The sequence below is a fragment of the Pelophylax lessonae genome (genome assembly GCF_965119305.1).
Source record: "Pelophylax lessonae genome assembly, chromosome: 10".
Classification (NCBI taxonomy): domain Eukaryota; kingdom Metazoa; phylum Chordata; class Amphibia; order Anura; family Ranidae; genus Pelophylax; species Pelophylax lessonae.
In genome coordinates this window covers 125,951,040-125,974,109 of record NC_138777.1, presented here as the reverse complement: position 1 = coordinate 125,974,109, position 23,070 = coordinate 125,951,040, and the positions used below count along the sequence as shown (strand labels likewise).

The 23,070-nt window shown below is 46.7% G+C and overlaps 1 protein-coding gene across 1 annotated transcript in view; it reads left to right on the top strand.

Moving 5' to 3' along the window:
* The first annotated feature begins 1,727 nt into the window (after positions 1 to 1,727).
* Positions 1,728 to 23,070, top strand: part of NUTF2 (nuclear transport factor 2) — a 140,313-nt gene continuing 118,970 nt past the window's right edge. Inside the window, exon 1 of the mRNA XM_082270665.1 lies at positions 1,728 to 1,850. The gene's annotated coding sequence lies outside the window, so the exon portion shown is untranslated. The remainder of the gene's footprint in view (positions 1,851 to 23,070) is intronic.

Below are 23,070 nucleotides of genomic sequence, written 5' to 3'. Positions count from 1 at the left end.
ATTGGGGCTGATCTGAGGTGTTAGTGCAGGAATTGGGGTGATCTGAGGTGTGAAGGTGCAGGAATTGGGGTGATCTGAGGTGTGAAGGTGCAGGAATCGGGGTGATCTAAGGTGTGAAGGTGCAGGAATTGGGGTGGTCTGAGCTGTGAAGGTGCAGGAATTGGGTTGATCTGAGGTGTTAGTGCAGGAATTGGGGTGATCTGAGGTGTGAAGGTGCAGGAATTGGGGTGATCTGAGGTGTGAAAGTGCAGGAATTGGGGCTGATTTGAGGTCTGATAGTGCAAGAATTGGATTGATCTGATTTGTGAAGGTGCAAAGCTCACTTGATTTCTTTTTATTATTCAAATGGTTTACAGCAGTTACTTTATATGAAGTTGACAGTTGTTTTTTATGTATCTGGCACTCCCAATTACTTTGAAAACATTTTTCGGCACACTGTGCCCAAAAAGGTTGTCTACCCCTTGATTAGAGTAACCCTCATCTTGTGCTGCTTCATACTATTTTTATGACTCAACCATCAATACAGGATTTAAAGTAAGACAAAAAAAACAGCATCATATGGCAGCTCTGATCTAAATTGGACCCAGTCTGTCAGATTAAACGAAAAAAGGTACCATAATCAAATCCACACATCCTGGAACATTAAATCCTGTCATCAACCATCCCGACGAACGCCACGCCCCAGTCACGCCCCCCCCCCTCGCGGGCTGCTCAGTCCAAAATGCCCGGGCCTATTTTTTGTCCCAGTCCGGGCCTGCACGTGTACCATGACAGCTGGGTCTTCCCCAGCCCCACTCAGTAATCTGTCCTTCCGATCCGTGATGTGCCGAACCCGAGCGCCCGGTAAACAACAGACTGTTCGGCGCTCACGGTCTTTGTGACAGATTACACTATCTGTCCTTCTAATGATTGAGTCCCCTACCACCAACACCTGTCTTTCCTTTCCCTTTCTCCCGGCCTCACTGGAGGTGTTCCTCCACTGGCAGCTAGGGGCGTCGCTCCTGACAAGTGCAGCCGGGAAATCAAGCTGCGCTTGCGGTGTCAGTGAGCTGCAGGCATTATGCGTGAGGCTCCTGTGCCTCGCGGGAGACTTGGGATGGCTGCATAGGGGAGATGGAATTTAGAAAAAAATGTGATCCTTTAAAGTGGTATAAACGTAATAAATGCAAAATCCGCTGGCAGTCAGATCATTTTTTATAATAGATGAGGCCCTAGAGGTCTCCTCTGTCATAATCCCCCCCCCCCCCCGCCTATCATTGGATAATGTGATCTGAGCTGCACATGCGCAGCTCAGATCACATTTACAGCATGCCATGGCAATGTGACCCGTGTGTGCATGCGCAAGCTGGCCCTTCAAGCAGCTGAAGATTCTGAACCTGGAAGGAAGATCGGTGAAGATGGAAGTGTCAGGTGGCAGGTAAGTCTCTGATAATGTGCTAGTATGCAATAAATACTAGTATTTTATGACTTGAACCTGCACCTTTGTTTACATTACTACCTCTTCAGGCAATGAAGCCCTGATAGTGTGAAAGACCCTTGTGGGGGCCATAGAACAATTGTGTGATCTTTAGTTTTATTGCAAATCATTCAGTAAAATGTTTGTAAAGTTTTATGTAGTTCTTTATTCATTTACAAACTCAAGAGCTGATTTCAAAAATACTGCACGTGCGATAACCCACCTTTGTGCTAAATTCTCTACTCGTCCGTCAGTAAGAAACTACAAGTCCCGGCAAGACTTGCGCCCGAGATCAGCCCAGTGAAGGCGGGGCACGTTTTCAACGGAGGAGGGTGGAGATAGCGGGAGTGTTCGCGAGTGGCGGGGGACCTAGCAGAGCTCGGCCGGGTGCTGGGTAAGGCGTACAGCTGGCCTCTCCCGTCTTCTTCTGTCACACTCAGGGTGGGTCGCAGTGATTTCATTGTGCAGAGCTCTGACCTGTTTTATCTGTATGATCTGTTCTGTCTTGTTTTCATGACTTGGCTGGGAAGCATGGCGGAGCTGTGGGCCTCGTGTGGAGGGAGCATGGTGATGAACTCTGGGATTGGCTATAGCTGTGTGTGGTAATTGGGTTAGGGCGGTGTTGTCATGGTTTTTGAACTATAATGGCGTTTTTCTTGTGGCCGTTGGAATGGTGCTCAGTCATAGGAGGGGACGTCACGTTTGAACTTGGTGAGAAGCACACGAAGACTAGGCTGGCCCCCGGCCCCCCACTACAAGCACTCATTGTAAACTACATCTAGGAAGTCAGGGCTATGCTCAGGCAATGCTCAGGCAATGGCCGGGCTATTTTAGGCCTGTATGGAATGTGAGAGCTATTCATACTTTCTGCCAAATGTATCCATAGAGCAGACTGTGAGTGGCTCTGACTGTTCTGTGTGCTCTATACAGTCTGTGTACAGTCCTCATGTCTGACTGTTCTGTGTGCTCTATAGAGAGTCTGTGTACAGTCCTCATGTCTGACTGTTCTGTGTGCTCTATAGAGAGTCTGTGTACAGTCCCCATGTCTGACTGTTCTGTGTGCTCTATAGAGAGTCTGTGTACAGTCCTCATGTCTGACTGTTCTGTGTGATCTATAGAGAGTCTGTGTACAGTCCTCATGTCTGACTGTTCTGTGTGCTCTATAGAGAGTCTGTGTACAGTCCCCATGTCTGACTGTTCTGTGTGCTCTATAGAGAGTCTGTGTACAGTCCCCATGTCTGACTGTTCTGTGTGCTCTATAGAGAGTCTGTGTACAGTCCTCATGTCTGACTGTTCTGTGTGCTCTATACAGTCTGTGTACAGTCCTCATGTGTGACTGTTCTGTGTGCTCTATAGAGAGTCTGTGTACAGTCCTCATGTCTGACTGTTCTGTGTGCTCTATAGAGAGTCTGTGTACAGTCCCCATGTCTGACTGTTCTGTGTGCTCTATAGAGAGTCTGTGTACAGTCCTCATGTCTGACTGTTCTGTGTGTTCTATAGAGAGTCTGTCTACAGTCCTCATGTCTGACTGTTCTGTGTGCTCTATAGAGAGTCTGTCTACAGTCCTCAATGTCTGACTGTTCTGTGTGCTCTATAGAGAGTCTGTGTACAGTCCTCATGTCTGACTGTTCTGTGTGCTCTATAGAGAGTCTGTGTACAGTCCTCATGTCTGACTGTTCTGTGTGCTCTATAGAGAGTCTGTGTACAGTCCTCATGTCTGACTGTTCTGTGTGCTCTATAGAGAGTCTGTGTACAGTCCTCAATGTTATTTTAAATGAAATCAGGGTCTGTGTCCACCCCCCAATAAATATGCCCTTCCTCCTATGATTGCTAAAGACTTGAAGTTTAACCCTTTTATCTGCAGAGCCCTTTAGGCTTATAGATCACCTAAAGAGAATGTACAGTTAAAGCAGTAGTATACTAAAAAAGAACCCTGCAAGACAAAGGCATAATGAGCTAGTATACATCGCATACTAGCTCATTATGAAATACTTACCTTAGAACGAAGCCCCGACACGGAACCCCCTGTACACCGCTGTGGGAGCTGACATGATCCCTCGGCGTCTCTTCCGGGTTCTGCGGCTCTGGCGCTGTGAGTGGCTGGAGCCGTGATGATGTCACTCCCGCGCATGCGCGCCGGAGTCATTTTCCGGCAAGGAACTCTGAAGGTCCCCACGGACCTTCAGAGCGCATGCGCCGCTCGCGTCAGCGGCTGCTTGCAGTGCAAATATCTCCTAAACCGTGCAGGTTTAGGAGATATTAATTGTACCTACAGGTAAGCCTTATAGTCTTACCTGTAGTTAAGTCACAAAAAGCGGTATACTACCACTTCATAGGAGAAAGGAGTTGTAAAGGCAGAAGGTTTTCAATCTTTATGCATTAAAGGGGAAGTATACTGCGCTTTTTAACTTCTACCTACAGGTAAGCCTATAATCAGGCTTACCTGTAGGCAAAATTTTTCCTAAACCTGCACGGTTTAGGAGATATTAATTTTGCATGCAGCCGATGACACCAGCAGCGCATGCGCTACCTTCAGAGCTCCTGCCCGGCTCCTTGCCGGAAAGTGATGTAATCGCGGCTCCGGCCACTCGCAGGGCTGGAGCTGCAGAAACCGGGAAGAGACGCCGAGGGAACATTTCTGCTCTCTGTGTTGTCTGGGGGACCGTGTCGGGGCTTTATTCTAAGGTAAGTATTTGATGTGCTAGTATGCTATATATACTAGCACATTATGCCATTGTCCTACAGGTTTTTTTTTTTTCTTGGCATATTACCACTTTAAGAGGAAAAGCCTTCTTTGTGCAGCAGTGTCCCCAGCACCTCCTAATAACCTAAGCCCCATTTCTGTCTGACGTCCACAAATCCTTTCAGCTGTCCGGGACTCTCCCTCCTGATTATTTGAGACACAGCAGCAGTGCAAATGGCTCCTGTGGCTGTCAGCCAATCAGGAGAGAAGGGGTGGGGTTTAACCGCAGCTCTGTTTCTGAATGGACACATGGAGCTGCAGCTCGGCTCGGTGCCCCCATAGCAAGCTGCTTGCTGTAAGGGCACTTGACAGGAGGGAGGGGCTAGGAGCAGCAAAAAGGGACTCGAGAGGAGGATCCGGGCTGCACTGTGCAAAACCACTGCACAGAACAGGGAAGTTCAACATATTAACTATCTTTTTATAGCGACTTTACAATCATTTGAAGAGTTGTTTTTTTTTTTTTTGAGGGTATATGTACTTTTTTTTTTTTTTTTTTTTAAATATTTCATGCTTCCCTAGATGGATGCCTAATCCATGCAATCCTGCATCTGTCTCCCGGCACCTCTAACACTGACAACCTAGTGATCGAACCACTGATCACTTGGTTCTCACAGCTCCATGACTGCCAATCAGCAGCTTACTGCTCTGCCCCTTCTTGCTCACTGGATCCCTGAGCTGTGGAGGGGGCAGGAGCTGCTGACTCATGCTCTGTGGCTGTCCTGGGTGCCCGTCCAGGTATGTGGTCTTATCCTGAATCTATGCAGCGTGATCCCGCATCGCATCTGCACCTCTGGCAGTTCACACTGCCATATGCGATACGCAGGGGGTGTCATTTAAAAGTTAACGACACCCCCAGTTGCGATCGCATATCGCAGTGCGATCTGCAAGTTCGCACAGAATCGGATCGCACTAGTGTGAACCACTATGCGATCCAAATCTGCTGCGAATAAAAAAAATCCTCATGTGTGAGTTTAGTGCGGATGCGGTGCGAATTCAGCCATACAAAGTGTATGGCTGAAATTCGCACCGCACAGACATCGCATGTAATTTAGGAGCAGTGCGCTCAGAATTACATGCGATCTCCACAATCGCACAAATGTGAACCAGGGCTTAATCCGCTCTTAGACAGATATATGTATTATTAGAGGTTTAAATGTGGTCAATCTCAGACTCGGAGATCAAAACTTTAAAAAATTGAAAAGACCTAAAACACTGTTTTGCAAATTTTCAGACTGGGTTGTTATGTTCATGGGACTCCCTTGTAATAGGCAGGTAGCTTGATACAAACCCCCTGCGCCTGCTGTCACTTATGCTGGCCATACACAAACTCATTTTTCTTTAGAAAATTTTTAAGACCATTCATTCAATTTTCTAACCATTCGTGTCTGGTGTGCATTGTCAACCACAGTGACAGGAAAATTCGAAGGAGCAGAATGGAAAACTACTCAAACTAATCTTGAAATAATGCACAGGCGGTCCCCGGGTTATGAACAAAATGGGGACTGAAGCTTTGTTCTTAAGTCTAATTTGTTTTTAAGTCGGAAAAGGTATACATTTTAAGTGTAGCTCCAGCCAAAAGAATAATTAAGTTTTTTGGATAGCATAGGGAAGAATTAACACCCCTGTACCATTCTTTTTTTTGTCTGTACCCCTGTTCAGAAGATTTCACCTCACTTTCTGTCCCTATGACAATTGAATTTTGAAAATTTGGGGTTGTTGTGGAAACAAGGATAACCCATGATAACTCTTACAGGAGTGAATTTCCCTTCCTAGGGGTAGATTTCCTCTCGCTTCCTGTTGTCTCCCTCCGTTTGTAACCCGGGGACTTCCTGTATGTGGTTTTTGCTCAGTTATATTCATTTTAAAATTAAATATTAAAAGCATGTCCATTCAATGAATATACAAATAATTTTCCTACAAATATTCATGCAAATATTCTTGTCCAAAAATTAATACATGTATGGGCAGCATAAGACATTTAGTAGCAGCATCAGCATGCTTTTTTTTTTTTTTTTTTTTATTTATTAAGCATCTGTTATGATGGGGTTGAAAAAAAAATATATAATTCTAGCTTCTACTGTGAAAAAGTGAAAGTGTTATATCTTGTATCATGTGTAAGTATATAATAAATATGCCCAGAAGTCGGATATGCAGGGTATTTTACTGGGAGTCAGACATGAAGCTTTATGACGGGTGGAGGGGAGAATTTTTTTTTTTTTTTTTTTTTTTTTTATATTTAAGTAGTACTAAAAGCTGGGACTTTTCTTCATGGATATAATTTTAAAGCGGAGTTCCGGGCACAAAATCGACCTAATCGATTTTGTGCCCATCCGCTGGATTTTCTTCACCTGAAAAGGAATTGGATAGTTAGGTATATTTTTTTTTTTTTTTTTTACTGACCTTGTAATTGTAGATAGAAAATACTCACCTATTCTCCACTTCCTCCCTCTGTGCCGTGGCTCCTCCGTCACTTTCTGTCTTGCGATGATTCCTGGGAGCTGAACTTCATTGCTTCCAGGAATCAATGCACCGGCCCCGCTCGTCACTTCCGGGGCGAAGCCGCATTCCCTGCTAAACATGCCCAGAAGCTGTGGAGGAATGCGGCGCCGCACCGGAAGTGACGAGAGGGGCCGGTGCAGGCGCATTCTGGGAGAAGAAGACACGGAAGAGGACGCAGAAGAGGATCGCGCTGGCTTCAGCTGCCCACAACAGAGATGGCAACGCTGGAGAAGAAATTTTATAAGTGAGTATTTCTTCTTGCAGGTAAGTGCGAACCGGGACAGATCAGAGGCTAACCATTGTGGAATGTACCAGCCCTGACTGTCCCGGGGGTATGTTTATTGAAAAAAACGTTTGTGCCCGGAACTCCGCTTTAAATATGCACAATACTGGTAAACTTTTACTTTAAATGTAATTGTATTGCCTGTTATCACCTCCCAGTCTATCAGCCCCTTCTTCCCTGCACAGAGCCCTTAAAGTGATTTTGTAAACGTTGGATTTTGTTTTTTTAACATGTCACACTAAGGCCCCTTTCCCACAACGTCAGTTGTCATCCGTTTTTCGTCAGTTGTCGTCCGTTTTTCGTCAGTTGTCATCCATCTTTCATCCGTTTTTACATAGAGATGCATTGATGTCCGTTTTTCATCCGTCAACGGATGGATGAAAAGCGGACAAACGGACAGCGTGTGTGAAAGGGGCCTAAGGGCTCTTTCACAAGGGCGGTCCGATCAGATCCACCTGTCAGTTTTTTTAGGCGGATCTGATTGGATCCTCCATGCAGCTCTATGGGGCAGCGGATGTCAGCGGAGACACCTCTGCTGACACCCGCTGCCATCCACATCCGATCCCTCCGTGAAATCTGGACGGATGGAAACCCTATTTTTCCATCCGTTCAGGTATCGGATCGGATGAGAGCGGACAGGCGGTCCGCCCTCATCCGATCTTCCATAGAGAGCAGCGGGGGCTGTGACACCTCCCTCTCCGCACTGCAAGCAGAGACAGAGCTGTCATCCGCCGGCTCAGCGGGGATCGTGGATCGATCCCAGCTGAGCAGCACAGATCCGCCTATGGAGGCGGACCGTCTGAGAGGACCCTTATCCGCTCTGTGTAATGGTTTTGCACAGAGCAGCACTGATTCTCCTCCTCTGAACCCCTCCCCACAACACTTCTGTCTCCTACTGCCTTCCAAGTGCCCTTATGGGAAGCAGCAAAGTATAGGAATGTAAACAAAAAAAAAACTCTGCCTTTAGAATCACTTGGTTCCTTCTCTTGTTCAGGACTACATTTTCCGTGAGGCATTGCTCCTCACACATTCACACGTTCTCTGCCATCTACTGACATGTATGGACGGTGTACTGAGCTGTATGTGCATTGCACTTTATTTACTGTTATGTAAACAAATGCATTCTGTATGCAGGCCAACTAATCGTCTGACCAACTAATGGATTATGAAAATAGTTGACAACTATTTTCATTGATTTGTTAGATAAATCGATTAGTTGTTTCTGCCCTAATGTTGGGTATCTATTTATTTGGCGTGACAGCTTTACGTTTAGAAAAAAAATTTGGTTAACTTTATTTATTTTTTTATTCATGAAAGCCCCCGTTAGACTTACCGGTAACGGTATTTACATGAATCTTCCGGGACAGCTACTTGGAGAGATGATTGGCTCTGCTCTCTACAGGAAACACAAATCAGACATAATTTAAAAGGTTCTCCCTTTCCTCTGACCCTCAGTAGTTTTGAAGATTAAGTAAACCTCCCCCAATGTGTAACAGTCAGACGAATAACAGAACCACTCTCAAATCGCCACCACCAAGGTAAATAAGGAGACCAGTGCATAAAAATATAGGGTGGGAATCTAGACGCTGTGCTGGAAGATTCATGGAAATACTGTTAACCGGTAAGTCTAATCAGGGTTTTCCCAGTTCATCTTCCAGGACTGCTACATGGAGAGGATAAGCTCTTTATAAGAACTTCCAAATGAGAGGTCCTGGCTGGAGAGCCTCTGGACTCTTTAATGCTTGATAAACGCATGAGAGGAGGATCAGACAGCAGCCTTGGATATTTCTTCCCACAATCCTCTTGCTCTTTCTGCCCATGATGTGGCCAAAGATCTTGTAGAATGAGCCCAAACTCTGGTAGGCGGGGCCTGACCTAAAGACCTTTAAGCCTCGCAAATAGCTTCTCTGATATATCTGGAGATTGAGCCCCTGGAAGCCTTGTTCCCATTTTTGGGACCACAAAAGGAAACCCAACAGCTGAGATGATTTCCTGAAACTACTAGAAACCTGTATATAATGCAGAAGACAATCCAAAAAGCTAAACCTCTCCTCCTATGAATTCTTGGGGGAGGAACAAAAAAATGGAAGGACTACCTCCTGAGATGTGTGAAAACTGCATGAGACCTTGGGTAAGTACAAAGGGTCAGGTCTAATCACCACCCTATCATCCAAAATTCTTAGTTAAGGATCTTTACAAGAAAGGGATTCCAAATCTGAAATCCTACTCCCCGAAGTGATGGCTAAAAGAAAAGTAGTCTTTAAAGAAACCAATCTTAAAGGAGCTTCATCCAATGGTTTAAAAGGAGCTCTGGTAAGAGCATTTAAAACTAAAGACCCAAGGGGGAATCTGTTTAATCAATATGGGAGTTCGACTAGCTCTTGCTAAGAGACATTTCTTAATGGCTCCTTGGCTAGCCTGATCTCCTCCAAGGAAATCGACAGGGCGGCAATCTGAACTGAGTGTACCAATAGACCTTTTTGTACCCCCTCCTGTAAAAAGTCAAGTATACAAGGGATCGGAAAGGAGTTAAACCCGGCTTTCTTCTGCCAGGAGACAAGTCTTCAACGCCTTACTGTAAATTCTTCTTGTGACCAATTTACGGCTGTCCAGAAATGTACTAATAACCCTTTCCTCAACACCCCTTTTTACAGAGCAGAAAACCAACTCCTCCTAGGCCACCAAGTAGTAATCAGGATTACATCTGCTTGTTCCTGGACAATCTTACAGACCACCGGAGGGAAGGGTGGGAAGGCATATGCCAGACTTCCATGGGTAAGTCAGTGCATCCACCCCTAAAGCTTCCACCTCCCTTCCTAGTGAGAAGAAAGCTGGAAGCTTCCTTTTTAGACTGGATGCAAAAAGATACACAGCTTACACCATCTTGGAGAGATCTCTTGGTTCAGCTCCCAGTTGCTGCAACTGATACTTAGCTCAAATAGTCCGCTAGAGTATTTGCTGTGTCACTGATGTAAATCGCCCTTATATACACAACATTGTTCTCTGCCCAGCCTAGAATCTGCTGAGATTGAGGGATAGAAGACTGTGTGAGCGAGTACCCCCCTGCTTGTTGAGGTATGTCATGGCCGTGGCATTGTCTGAAAAGACCAACCGCTCCCTTGCTTGGTTCTTTGTCTCTAATGCAACTAAAGCCTTTCCCACTGCAAGAAGCTCCCTGAAATTGGATGACTGGGCTGCCTCCCCCTGGAAGCCAGGCCCCCCTGAGTCTGCCACCGGATGGTGTCAGGGGTAACTTTAATAGGGAAGTGCTGTGCCCAACGTTTCCCTCTTCAGAATTTCCGGCTTCTCCCACCAAGACAGACTGAGAGAATCCCTGCCCAGAAGATGAGTTGACTGAAAGCGCTCTTTCTGCGATCCCAATGAGAGAGAAGAAAAACCTGGAGGGGCTTGGAATGTAATTGCGCCCATGTCCCATTCTCTGAGTATTGAAACTGGATGCTGTCGTAGGATCAGCCTAGTGGGTGCTTCAACAATAGGGATATCTTCAGCGTCCATCTGGGAAGACTCCCGACAGTCTGGTGAGGGATACTCTAAATGAGCACCGACCCGCACTGCTGTGCCGCTAGGCCAAGAACCTGCCATGTGTATTGGCAAGGCTCCCTGTCCCTTTTGATAGCAGCCACCCAGCCGAAAATAAAACCACGGCGTCCGGAAGTGCATCATGCCACTTCCGGTTTCGGCACCAACTTGCCACGTCCCCGGGAAGGGCGTCATCCGACGCCATTTTGGTACAACCGATGCGGAGAAAGGATACCCAGGTGCAGATCTTCCTTCAATTCTTTCAATTCTCCACAACTAGGCTAACCCTGACCAGACGCACTCCAGATACAAGACACTGGGATGTTCTATCCACAATAGAAAAAGGGGGAACCCCTTTTTAGGCAAAAAAAAGAAATACAGCTGACAAGCCACAGCTATTCTGACCATATAAACCCCCCCAAAAAATGGGGTTTCCGCCAACCACAGTTGCCAGACCTAAAGGGAAAAAAAAAAAACCCTTTTCGACGTGTACTCCTGGAGGGTCTGGAAACGCAAAGCAATTCAAGCTGGATATACACTTATCTTAAGATTTTTTTTTTTCCTTTTTTAGATTTACCAAAACCATATAATATGAGGTGAAACCTAAACACTTTCAATTTGTATGCAATCGGACAGGTCCTTGTACTACATAGTTGAAGGTAAATCTAAAGGAAATTGAACAACAAAAGTTGTATAGTGTGTATCCAGCTTAAGGGTCAGAGGAAGGGGAGGGCCTTTTAAATTATGTCTGATTTGTGAGGGCTGAGCCAATCATGTATTCAAGTAGCTGTCCTGGAAGATGAAAGTGTATTTCTTCCGAAATATTGCGTATGAAAGACCGCTGTGCAAATATCTCAGGACATAAAATATTGCAACGGTCGCAGTTTTATTCTCTAGGGTCTCTGCTAAACAAAATTTATATAATGTTTGGGGGTTCTAAATAATTTCTAGCAAAAAATACAGATTTCTCTTTTGTTCATTGACACACAGCTCAATATCTTCTTTGACTCTTGGTTTATGCTGCTTTCGATAGGAGTAGGACTAGGCGGAAACAAAACTTGACTGCGCCCCTAGGCCAGTCCTCTCTGTATCCTGCTTTGAGTCAGTGGTGGTGAGTTCCTGCCGATATACAACTCCCTCTCCTGCCGTAGCAGGGCTGCTAGTGCGCTGGGACTTGCAGTATTACAGCGGTAGCAGTGTGAGGGGGTTTTTTTGTGGCAATTTTTTTTCTTGTTAAGGGTGGCCTCAGGATTAACCATGGAGATTCTTGAGCATGTCACCACCTGACTCACTCTCAGAAGATGCGGGGACCATGATGGTGGTCCTACAGTCACTTGTGTCAAAGGTTATGGCCCTTCAAAAGCGGATTAGCAAGAAGCGCTCCTTCACCTGTATCCTCTGCCACCTTAGTGTCTGAGGTGGGATTTGGCCTCTGCGGACGCGAGTTAACTCACTGGGTCTGCGTCCACACACCCTGAGTGCTCTGACAGTGAGGATGGTTCCTCTTCCACTACGGTCGCGCATGAAAAAGCGCTTGTGAAGGCACTGATTGTATCAGTGCGGGAAACTTTAACATTGGAGGACACAGCTGATGCTGCATCGGTTGCACCAGTGCAATTTGGCACCCCTAGACCTTCCAAACTGACTAAGGTGTTCCCTTTTCCTGCCTATTTCGACAAGATTGTTGGTAGTCAGTGGGGATCCCTGAAACGCATGGTTGGAATACCTAAGCGTTTCGCTTGGAGATATCTATTTGAGGAGTCTTTTGAAGAAGCTGATGGTTCCACCGGCGGTGGACTCTCAGGTTTCCAGATTAAATAAGGACACTCTTCTTCCGGTGGAGAATTCCCCGTCTTTATTTATTTTTTTAAGGACCCTGTGGACAAGAGAGCTGAGGCTCTGGTCCGATACCTTTTTAACAGTGGTGGGTTCAATTTTGAGGCCGGTGTTTGCTATGACTTTGGTTTCCCAGACCTTAACGGAATGGGTGAAACTCTTACACCAGAATCTGGAAGGTGGTCAACATCCTCCTGAGCTGGCGGATCAGTTGATACAGGGGCTACAGTACATCTGTGATGGGGCCCCTTTGGCTGGCAGAGTGTCTGTGACTGGGGTGATCTTCTGTTGCATGATTTGGTTGAAGTTCTGATTGGCTTACCAGGCTTCCAAAAAAGATGCTGACTGATCTACAGTTTGCAGGAGGCTGCTTGTTCAGTGCTACTATGGAAGAGATCATTAATGGTCTTAGGGGAGGTAAGAGTACTCTGCTTCCATAGGTTGCCAAAAGCAAAGCGCCTCGTTGTAAACAAGTTCTTTTCTTCTTGTCTCAGAAGCAGCCCTTTCGTCCCACTTGGCTCCTCCGGTAAGGTCTCTGGTACCTCCGTGGGACCTCAATTTGGTACTGTTGGTTCTTCAAAGACCGCCTTGCTTACTCTCACAGAAGGTAGCTTTATGGTGGCTATTACTTCTGCACGCAGGGTGTTGGAACTGGCTGCATTGTCCTGTCGGTCACCTTACCTGGTGGCTCACAGGGACAAAGTGGTGCTACGTCCCTGTCACATTCCTTCCTACGGTCCTCTCGTGTTTCCACTTCAAGGAAGACATTGTGTTTCCCTCCTTGTGCCCAAAGCCAACACATCCTAAAGATATTGCTTTGCCTTCCCTGGATGTGGGTTGGGCAATCGGGGTGTACCTGGTGGCGACTGAGTCGATTCAAAATCAGATTTTGTTTATTCTTACGATCTCTTAAGGCGCAGGCTGCGTCTGCTGCGACCATTTCCAGATGGATCAGGCAGGCGGTGGTGCAGGCCTATTCCATTAAGGGTAAGGCTCCTCTTTTCCTTGTTAAGGCTCATTCTACGTCATCAGGCGTCAGTGGTTCAGGTGTGCAAGGCGGCCACATGGTCGTCTGTGCATACATTCACCAAGTTCTACAAAGTGGATGTACTAGCATCTGAGGATGCTACCTTCGGCCGCAAAGTTTTGCAGGCTGCTGTTGCAGAGGTTCCTGCCTCTTGAGGATGAATTTATTCTTGTTGGTGAGCTCAATTTGTTCCTGGTTTTCCTGGTTGGCTATGTTTAGCCCTTTTTGGAAATTGTGCATTGCTGTGTTTTTCTCACCCCTCATATTGACACTGTTTTGGGACGTCCCAAGGGTCAAAGAAGATATGGAGCTTTTGTCTGTCAATGAACGGAAGAGAAAACCGGACTTTGCCTATAACGTCTTTCAGGACAGCACCTTCGAGAGATGGCTCCTCCCTCTCCTCAACAGGAAACACCCCATCCACCAGATTTTAAAAGAAGGCTTCTCCCACCATTCACTAGTTTTTGTGTTTCCTTCGGCCGAGGAACACCTGTGTGGGGGGAGTCGGGGCTCTTAAGGTGCTATCCTGAGAGACCGGGCTTCCTATATTGGAGACTTTTGCTTCCTCCCATTCACGCGACCGACTGCAGTGCATGGGCTCCTTCTTCCCCTTCAGTGCTCTAGGCTGAGTCAGGACCCCGCAGATCGCAACCCCTGGATGGCATTTCGGGCTGGGGGTGCGGTACTTTTTTTCTTACCCACCGCTACTTTTTCAAATTTGCCGCCGCTTTCCCGGATCGAGTGACGCTCGTCCGGCCGGAAGTGAGGTTTCTGGAAGGGGCGGCGTTCGGCAGGGGGCGCGTGGCGTCATTTCCGCCAGTGCAGGGGACGAGGGGAGGAGCAAGCTGGTGCCTATTCTGGTTCCGGTCCAGTGTAGGTGCGCTTTTGGTCTCGAACCGATACCGAAAGCCACGGTGATACCGCTGCCAAGCAAGATGGATACAGCTTCTACAGCGAGTGGGACAGGCACAGGCACCAGTAAGGCCCTGGTAAGGGGTAACTCTGTTATTTCCTATCTTACTGTGGGGTCTCTCTCCATCCTTTTTTCCTATCCCCCCGGTGGCTGGGGGCCTGTCAGGGCACATGGGGCTTACCTTAATGTCTTCCTGTGCACCTAGGTGGCCCTGAGAATCAGGCTGACTCATAAAGAAGAATGTGTATGTTTTCTTTCATGTCTTCCAGGCTAGAAGCTCTGAAACAGTTGTCAAGAGGAAATGCCCCTCATGCAAAGCAAAGTTGTCTGAACTCTGGAAAAAGACACATTGCCAGGGATGTATTGATGCCTTAGTCAAAGAAGCAGCATCTCCAGTATGTGGCAATTTAGTCGCATCTGTAAGAAAGGAACTGCTACCATCCAATCCTTTCGGTCATCCCTGCAGGATCCTGCCCTGAGTCAACCATCAGCCTCACATTCTTCTCAGGGTTCACAATTGGTTCCTTCAGTGGAAACAGAAGGGGTTCCTCCCACCCAAGGAAGTAATTCCCCCTCACATTCCAGAGGAATCAGAGGAAGAAGAGGAGGAAGGGGCACAAAGTAGGCCCTCTAAATATAAACTGTCCTTGGAACAGGTGGATGGTCTCTTAAAGGCAGTTTATATCACCCTGGGTTTAGAGGGAGATAAGAAGGAACTATCCCTGCATGATAAAATGTATGCGGGCCTGGACGAGCCTAAGGGTCGTACCTTGCCAGTGCATCAGACCATCTCAGATGCTATCAAAAATGAGTGGGCTGATCCAGAGAGAAAAACCTTCTTCCCTAAAGCCTTTAAGAGGCGGTTTCCCTTTGATGAGGACCCAGGGGCCCCCTGGAATAAGATGCCGAAGATTGATGCAGCCTTCTTCCAGGTTTCTAGGTCAACTGACCTAGCATTTGAAGACATGGGAGTCCTGAGGGATCCCATGGATAAGAAGATGGACCAGCAACTTAAGAGATCCTGGCAATCCATCATGGGCAATCTTAAGCCTGCCATGGCAGTTACCTGTGTTTCCAGGAATCTGGAGTACTGGCTTAGCCAGTAAAAGGCACACATTACGGCAGATTCCCCTAAGCAAGACATATGTTGGATTCTTTCTCCACTCTCTCCACGGCTATAGCATTTATTGCAGATGCTTCAGCAGAGTCAGTGAAGATGACGGCAAGGTCTGCAGCATTAACCAACTCGGCCAGAAGAGCTCTTTGGTTGAAAACATGGCCTGGAGATGCAGCTTCCAAGAACTGTGTGGAATCCCATTCCAAGGGGATCTCCTATTCGCTCCTGAGTTGGGACTCTAGATAGAACAGTGGACAAAGAGGTCTTTTCCCATTAAGAAAAAACAGCCAACTAAAAAGCTTTTTCGACCTCAAAAAGCTCAGTAGGATAGCAGACCCCAGGAGAGGAGGAGAAATTGGTCAACGCAAAGACCTAAAGGAAAAGGAAGAGTTCTCTTCCATCCTCCTGCGTCAACCAACAAAATGAAATGACATTGCCGGTGGGAGGAAGATTGAGGGAATTCCTCCCCTATTGGGCAGCCATAACCGAAAGCAAATATATTCTAAATATGAAATATGTGCTAGTGGGGTTGTGAACGGCGCTACCGTATTAAAAATACACTTGGTGAATAAATAACGTAAAAAATGTTATGTACAATAAATGATGAAAGTGCTTGATATTAAATAAATAGATATAATTAATAAAGTGCACATGTGACTCATAGTTTTCAGAGACTATTTATAGTGAAGAAACACATACCCTGTGCCTTTTAAAAGGTGTGATAATAAAGTGCATTAGTGCTAGTGCAAAACAAAAGACACAAAACTGACATAGGGCAGTGGTTTTTTTATTCTTCATTAGATATACCATGTGTGATGTGTGTCCAATCTAGAGAACCAATCATAAAGTGATTGTGCACAGTAAAGAAACCTCAAAAGTTCTGTGCTGCAGTGAGCAGAAATGTGAAAATGAAACATTCAATTGCAAAGGATTGTGAGCAAAAAGACTTTGGGCTGCAGATACCTGCGTGACCGCTAGGTGTCGCACCCTGTATACAACCTGGTGAGGTTTTTCTGCTGGATGGATACCGTTTAGGGGTTTTTTCTCCTCTGGATTCCTGATGTGCCGCGTGGTGCCTCAAAAAAGAAATACAGAGAAGAGGACCCCCTGGTGCCGTATCACAAAACAAGAGCAGAAAAAATGTAGTAACTCACGGGGAAGAAGCGGGCTGTCCGCGATCAGTGGTGGTGTGTGCCGGGAAGCTTCCGCATTCCACGGCTTTGGCTCCAAATGCCGGAAATGACGTATTGACGTCGAAGACTCCGCCCTACCGGTTTCGTCAAATGACGTCTACTGGAGCGGCGTCGATTCTAGATATGCTGTCCCAAGGCTACAAGATAGTTTTCGGAGACACCACCTGAAAGGTTCTTTGTCACAAACCTCCCAAGAGAGGCAGCAAAAGCCCTGGCTATGATGGACCTACTAAAGGACCTGAGACGACAGGGAGTTGTCCGTCCAGTACCAGTGGAGGAACAACAAGGGTTTTATTCCCACATATTTTTGATAAAGAAACCATTGGGGGATTTCCGTGTTATCCTAAATCTGAAACCACTAAACAGGTCAGTTCTGTACAAGAAGTTTCGGATGCACTTGATTCTTACAGTCAGAACTCTGTTATCCAAAGGATGCTTTATGGCATCAATAGACTTAAGGGATGCTTACCTGCATATCCCTATAGCCCCTCATTCGCAGAGATTCCTAAGGTTGGCGGTAAATCTGGGGAAGGAAATGCTTCACATTCAATTCAAAGCACTCGCTTTCGGGCTATCATCTGCCCCTCGTATTTTTATGAAAGTGATGGCAGAGTGTCTAGCGCCCCTCCGCCTTCAGGGAATCTCTGTGGTGCCATACTTGGGACGACCTACTTTTCTTTGCTCCTTCCAAAGAAAAGCTTCAAGAGGATCTGCACAAGGGAAGAGGTCATCTAGAGTCTCTGGGCTGGATAGTGAATGTCCAGAAGTCAAGCCTCACACCGGCTCAGCGGGTTCAGTTCCTAGGGTTTCAAATATGCTCAGTGAAACAAAGAATCTTCTTACCATTAGTCAAACAGGTCAAGATCCAAAATATGGTGGCAAGGCTGCAAACAAATCAGTGGTGGTCAATCAGGGAGATCATGTCAGTTCTAGGGAACCTAACCATCAATACCAGCCATCCAATGGGCAAGGCTTAATTTTCGACCACTACAATATTTCCTCCTCAGAATCTGGGATCACAATCCAGAGACTTTGGATTTAAAGGTAAAAATCCCCACCAAGGTCAAGAGATCCCTCTGGTGGTGGAGAAACCAAGTAATCCTGTCTCAGGGATTGGCCTGGGCCTTCCCGGCAGACCAAAGATTAACAACGGATGCCAGCAGATGGGGGTGGGGAGCCCACTGGAACCAAAACCTGGCACAGGGGATTTGGTCTCAGATCGAGACAAAAAAATCCTCAAATTGGAAGGAGTTGAAAGCAGTCGGCCGGGCCCTAGCGGCCTTTTCTCAAAACCTTCAGGGGACTCATGTACAAGTCCTTTCAGACAACGCCACTACAGTGGCATATCTAAACAAGCAAGGGGGCACAAGAAGCAAAGCCCTACAGCTATTGGCAACAGAAATTCTACAGTGGGCGGAAAGTCGGTTGCTTTCCTTGTCAGCAATCCATCTAAAAGGTACACTAAACAATGTGGCGGATTATCTAAGCAGACAGAAGATCCGAGAAGCGGAGCGGAGTGGAGCTTAAATCCAGAAGTCTTTATGTTGATAGTCAAGACTTGGGGAAGACCAGAAGTGGATCTGTTTGCAACAAAAGAAAACGCAAAACTTCCACTTTACTTCTCACTCCACAGAAACGACAACTCTCTGGGAGTGGATTCTCTAGCACATCCCTGGAAGTTCAGTTTGGTGTATGCCTTCCCTCCCTTACAACTTATTCCGCTGGTGCTGAGAAAGATCCAAACGGAAAGATCCTGATCACTCCATATTGGCCCAAAAGGGTCTGGTTTTCAACTGTCCTTCAACTGACAGCCAAACCAGCCTTTCAGCTCCGTCGTCGGGACTTACTGTTTCAAGGTCCAGTCTGTCATCCAGAAGTGGAAAAGCTAAAGCTCACCGCCTGGTATCTGAGGAGCAACTGCTAAAAAGGAAAGGACTTTCAGACGCAGTAATTGCTACTCTACTTTCCAGTAGGAAAAAGGTCACAAGGGATATATATGCAAAGGTTTGGAAAACTTATAATATCTGGTGTGAATCAAAAGATCTAAAATTGGACAGTATAGTTTCAATTTTGGAGTTTCTACAGGAGGGTGCAGTAAAGGGTTTGGCAGTAAGTACCCTCAAGGTGCAAGTAGCAGCTTTGGGAGTATTCCTAGAAAAGCCCATTTCCTCAGAATCTCTGATCATCAGATTCTTCAGGGCCCTTACCCGCTCCAGACCAGCACCTATCAAGAGTTTCCCCAAATGGGACTTGTCCGTAGTTCAGGCCTTTACGAGGGAACCTTTTGAACCATTAGAAACAATTACACTAAAATCTTTCCCTCAAAACTGCATTCTTGGTTGCAATAACATCAGCTAGAAGAATTAGTGAACTGCATGCTTTATCGGTTATTGAACCCTTTTTGTCCATATATCCGGACAGGATAATTCTCAAAACGGATCCAGGGTTTCTCCCAAAAGTAGCTTCAACGAAAAACCGATCACAAGAAATTGTATTACCGACCTTCTGTCCTAGTCCATCAGGAGATAAGGAAAGAAGTTTTCACTATTTAGATGCAAGAAGAGTTTTTTTTATACACTACTTAGAGGTTACTAAAGAGTTTAGATCCTCAAAATCTTTTTCTCTTTTCTGGCAACAAAAAAGGTCGCCAGGCATCAAAGGGATCAATTGCCAGATGGCTTAGATCCGCTATTTTAGAGGCTTACTCCCAAATGAAATTGTCTCCCCCGCAGGGGATTAGAGCTCACTCTACTAGAGCTCTAGCCACTACATGGGCAGAAAAAGCTGGTGCCACTCCAGATCAGTTCTGCAAAGCGGCTACTTGGTCAAGTTACTTTACGTTTGCACGACATTATAGGTTGGACCTTTTGGCAGCTGGGGATCAGGCTTTTGGCAGAAAGGTCCTTCAGGCTGTGGTCCCTCCCTAAACTAAGTCTCGATAATCCTCTCTAAGGTGCTGCCCTGAAAGAGGTTTTAGGGAAAATTCAAGTTAGACTTACCGGTAACTTGTTTTCCAATAGTCTTTCAGGACAGCAGGAGTCCCGCCCTATTGTATAAAATTTTTGCTGTGATTAACCATATCGGTTTGTGTTCCAGCATGGGCCGGAGGTACTCTTCTACAAACTGGTGAATGGTGGGAGAAGCCTCCTTTTAAAATCTGGTGGATGGGGTGTTTCCTGTTGAGGAGAGGGAGGAGCCATCTCTCTAAGGTGCTGTCCTGAAAGACTATTGGAAAACAAGTTACCGGTAAGTCTAACTTGAATTTTTGTCTTATCGTACAATCATTTTCTCTGATTTTCATTGACGGAGACAGCACCCACCTCTCTGTTGAGTTGGCTAATGTATTCTTCTTTCACTGCTTGTTACAAACTCAAGTCCTATAGCAGGAAGTGGGAAGTATACCCACTAGGACTGCCCTAAGGGCATAGTCAAGTTTTGTTTCCACCTAGTCCTACTTCTATGGAGAGCAGCATAACCCAAGGGTCAAAGAATATATGGAGCTGTATCAGTCAATGAACATCAGAGAAACGGATTTTGCGGTAAGACAAAAATCCAGTTAACTTGCAAGCAACAAATGTCAGAAAAGGGCTTGGGAATGAAGGGGTTAAAAAGAGTATTGGATATGTTTATATCCAAAAATAAAAATATTATTTTTTAAATTATGTTTTTTCTTTTTTTTTTAATAGTGCAAAAAAAACAAACAAAACCCAGTTGCGATCAAATACAACAAAAAAAAAATTTATTATTTTGGGTGCAGGCAATTAAAGTAAGGCCCCGTTCACATACAAGCGACGCTACTTCGCACCACGACCTCGGAGCGGCCGCCACGGACTTCATAACATTGAAGTCTATGGCGGTCGCCTCCTGGTCGCCCCAAAGAAGCTCCGGACCCTTTTTTCTAAGTCGGAGCGACTTGTGTCACTCCTATTAGAAGGGGTCCGCAGCTTCCAGGTCGCCTTAGTGTGAATGGGGACTAATGCAGTGCCAAAAAGCAAAAAATGGCCTTGTCCAGAAGGGGGGTAATTCTTTCGGAGCTGAAAGGTATCTGTCAAAAGGGGGACCCTCCTCAACCTCTTGGTGTTTTGCAGAAACCTTTTGCCTCCTAGAACATAGAGGATGAGGATCTGGAGGAGGCTGAGGGTTCTGGTCAAAGCTCCTTAGAGGTTTGGGGGGGGGGGGGGGGGTTGGTTGGGGCTAGATGCATTGGCCTAAAACTGGGATTTCAGATTGATCGACGCATTTCCTTTGCTGGCATTGAATTCCCCCCCGGCTGTTACAAAAACGAAGTCGGTCAAAAGGCAGTCTAATCTTGCTCACCCCACGGTGGCGGAGGCGAACCTTGTTTGCAACACTGAGGGAATATTTATCTCCCTTGCAGCGTCTTCCAGTCAGACAGGATCTGCTTCTCGTGATTGAGGCAGGGAGAGGAGAGTGATTTGCAGTTTATCAATTGATAATAAATTAGGCTATTGAGTATCGGTCAGTTCAGTATAGGGCTGCCACGTCGCGTCGACGTAGTCGACTACAAAAAACCGTCGACGTGCGGAAAAAGCGTCGACGCGTCAACGCGTGACGTCACACGCCCCCGGCCGGCCGCCGCGCCGCTTGAAGCATTGCCGGCCGGGTGAAATTCCCCGCCGGGCTCCGTCGGAGACGAGAGGTGAGCGCTGACCGTCTCCAGCACCCCTGTACTCCCTGTACTGCCACAGCTTCTGCCGCAACACATTCGCCATCCTCCCCGATCACCCAGCTGCGGCGCTACACCGGCTTGTAATGGCCTGTACTAGGTGGGAGGGCTTACTGGGGGTCTGTACTGGGAGGGGGGGCTTACTAAGTGGTCTGTACAGTACAGACAACTTAGTAAGCCCCCCTCCCAGTACAGACCCCCCAGTAAGCCCTCCCACCCAGTACAGACCCCTTAGTAAGCCCCCCTCCCAGTGCAGACCCCTCAGTAAGCCCTCCCACCTAGTACAGTCTGTACTAGGTGGGAGGGCTTACTGAGGGGTCTGCACTGGGAGGGTGGGCTTACTAAGGGGTCTGTACTGGGTGGGAGGGCTTACTGGGGGGTCTGTACTAGTGTACTGGGAGGGGGGCTTACTAAGTGGTCTGTACAGTACAGACCACTTAGTAAGCCCCCCTCCCAGTACAGACCCCCCAGTAAGCCCTCCCACCCAGTACAGACCACTTAGTAAGCCCCCCCCTCCCAGTGCAGACCCCTCAGTAAGCCCTGTACTAGGTGGGAGGGCTTACTGAGGGGTCTGAACTGGGAGGGGGGCTTACTAAGGGGTCTGTACTGGGTGGGAGGGCTTACTGGGGGTCTGTACTGGGTGGGAGGGCTTACTAAGTGGTCTGTACTAGTGTACTGGGAGGGGGGCTTACTAAGTGGTCTGTACAGTTCAGACCACTTAGTAAGCCCCCCTTCCAGTACACTAGTACAGACCCCTCAGTAAGGCCCCCCCTCCCAGTGAAGACCCCTCAGTAAGCCCTCCCACCCAGTACATACTGTACTAGGTGGGAGGGCTTACTGAGGGGTCTGCACTATGAGGGGGGCTTACTAAGTGGTCTGTACTGGGAGGGGAGTTTAGTAAGTGGTCTGTACTAGGTGGGAGGGCTTACTGAGGGGTCTGAACTGGGGGGGGGGGCTTAGTAAGTGGTATGTACTAGGTGGGAGGGCTTACTGAGGGGTCTGAACTGGGAGGGGGGCTTACTAAGGGGTCTGTACTGGGTGGGAGGGCTTACTGGGGGGTCTGTACTGGGAGGGGGGCATACTAAGTGGTCTGTACTAGGTGGGAGGGCTTACTGTGGGGGTCTGTCCTGGGAGGGGGGCTTACTGAGGGGTCTGTATTACAGGATTAATTAGCTAATCAAAAAAACACTAAATTAAGCAAAAAAATAAAATAAAAATAATCGTTAGATTAGTCGACTAATCGTAAAAATAATCGATAGATTAGTCGACAGACAAATTAATCGTTAGTTGCAGCCCTAGTTCAGTATAGAGCATACTTTGAGATATATGATAGAGATATATATATATATATATATATATATATATATATATAGCCATTGAGTATTTATCTGTTCCTCTGGTTGACGACTGTGCTCTTTAGAGGGAAATCTCAAGCAAAGGGGATGTTCAGCGAGTGAATGAAACACCCTTGAGTAGAGCCAATTACAAGAAATTATAGAGAAAAAAATCTTCAGATTTTTTATGTATATCGTCCATTGAGAGACACAGCCTCTATCTTCATTAGCTGAATGGGTTATGCTGCCTCTGCAGGAGTAGTCTAGGCAGAACAAATTTGAATGTACACAGCACCCACGGGGCCGTCCCCAGAGGCATAACCCACACACCTTCTGCTCAGCAAACCCAGTTTTTCTGCCTAGAGAAGGAGTAGGGCCTAGGTTTCCTGCTGGGACTTCTGTCTGTTTTTTTTTTTTTTTTATTTCTTTTCACAATATATTT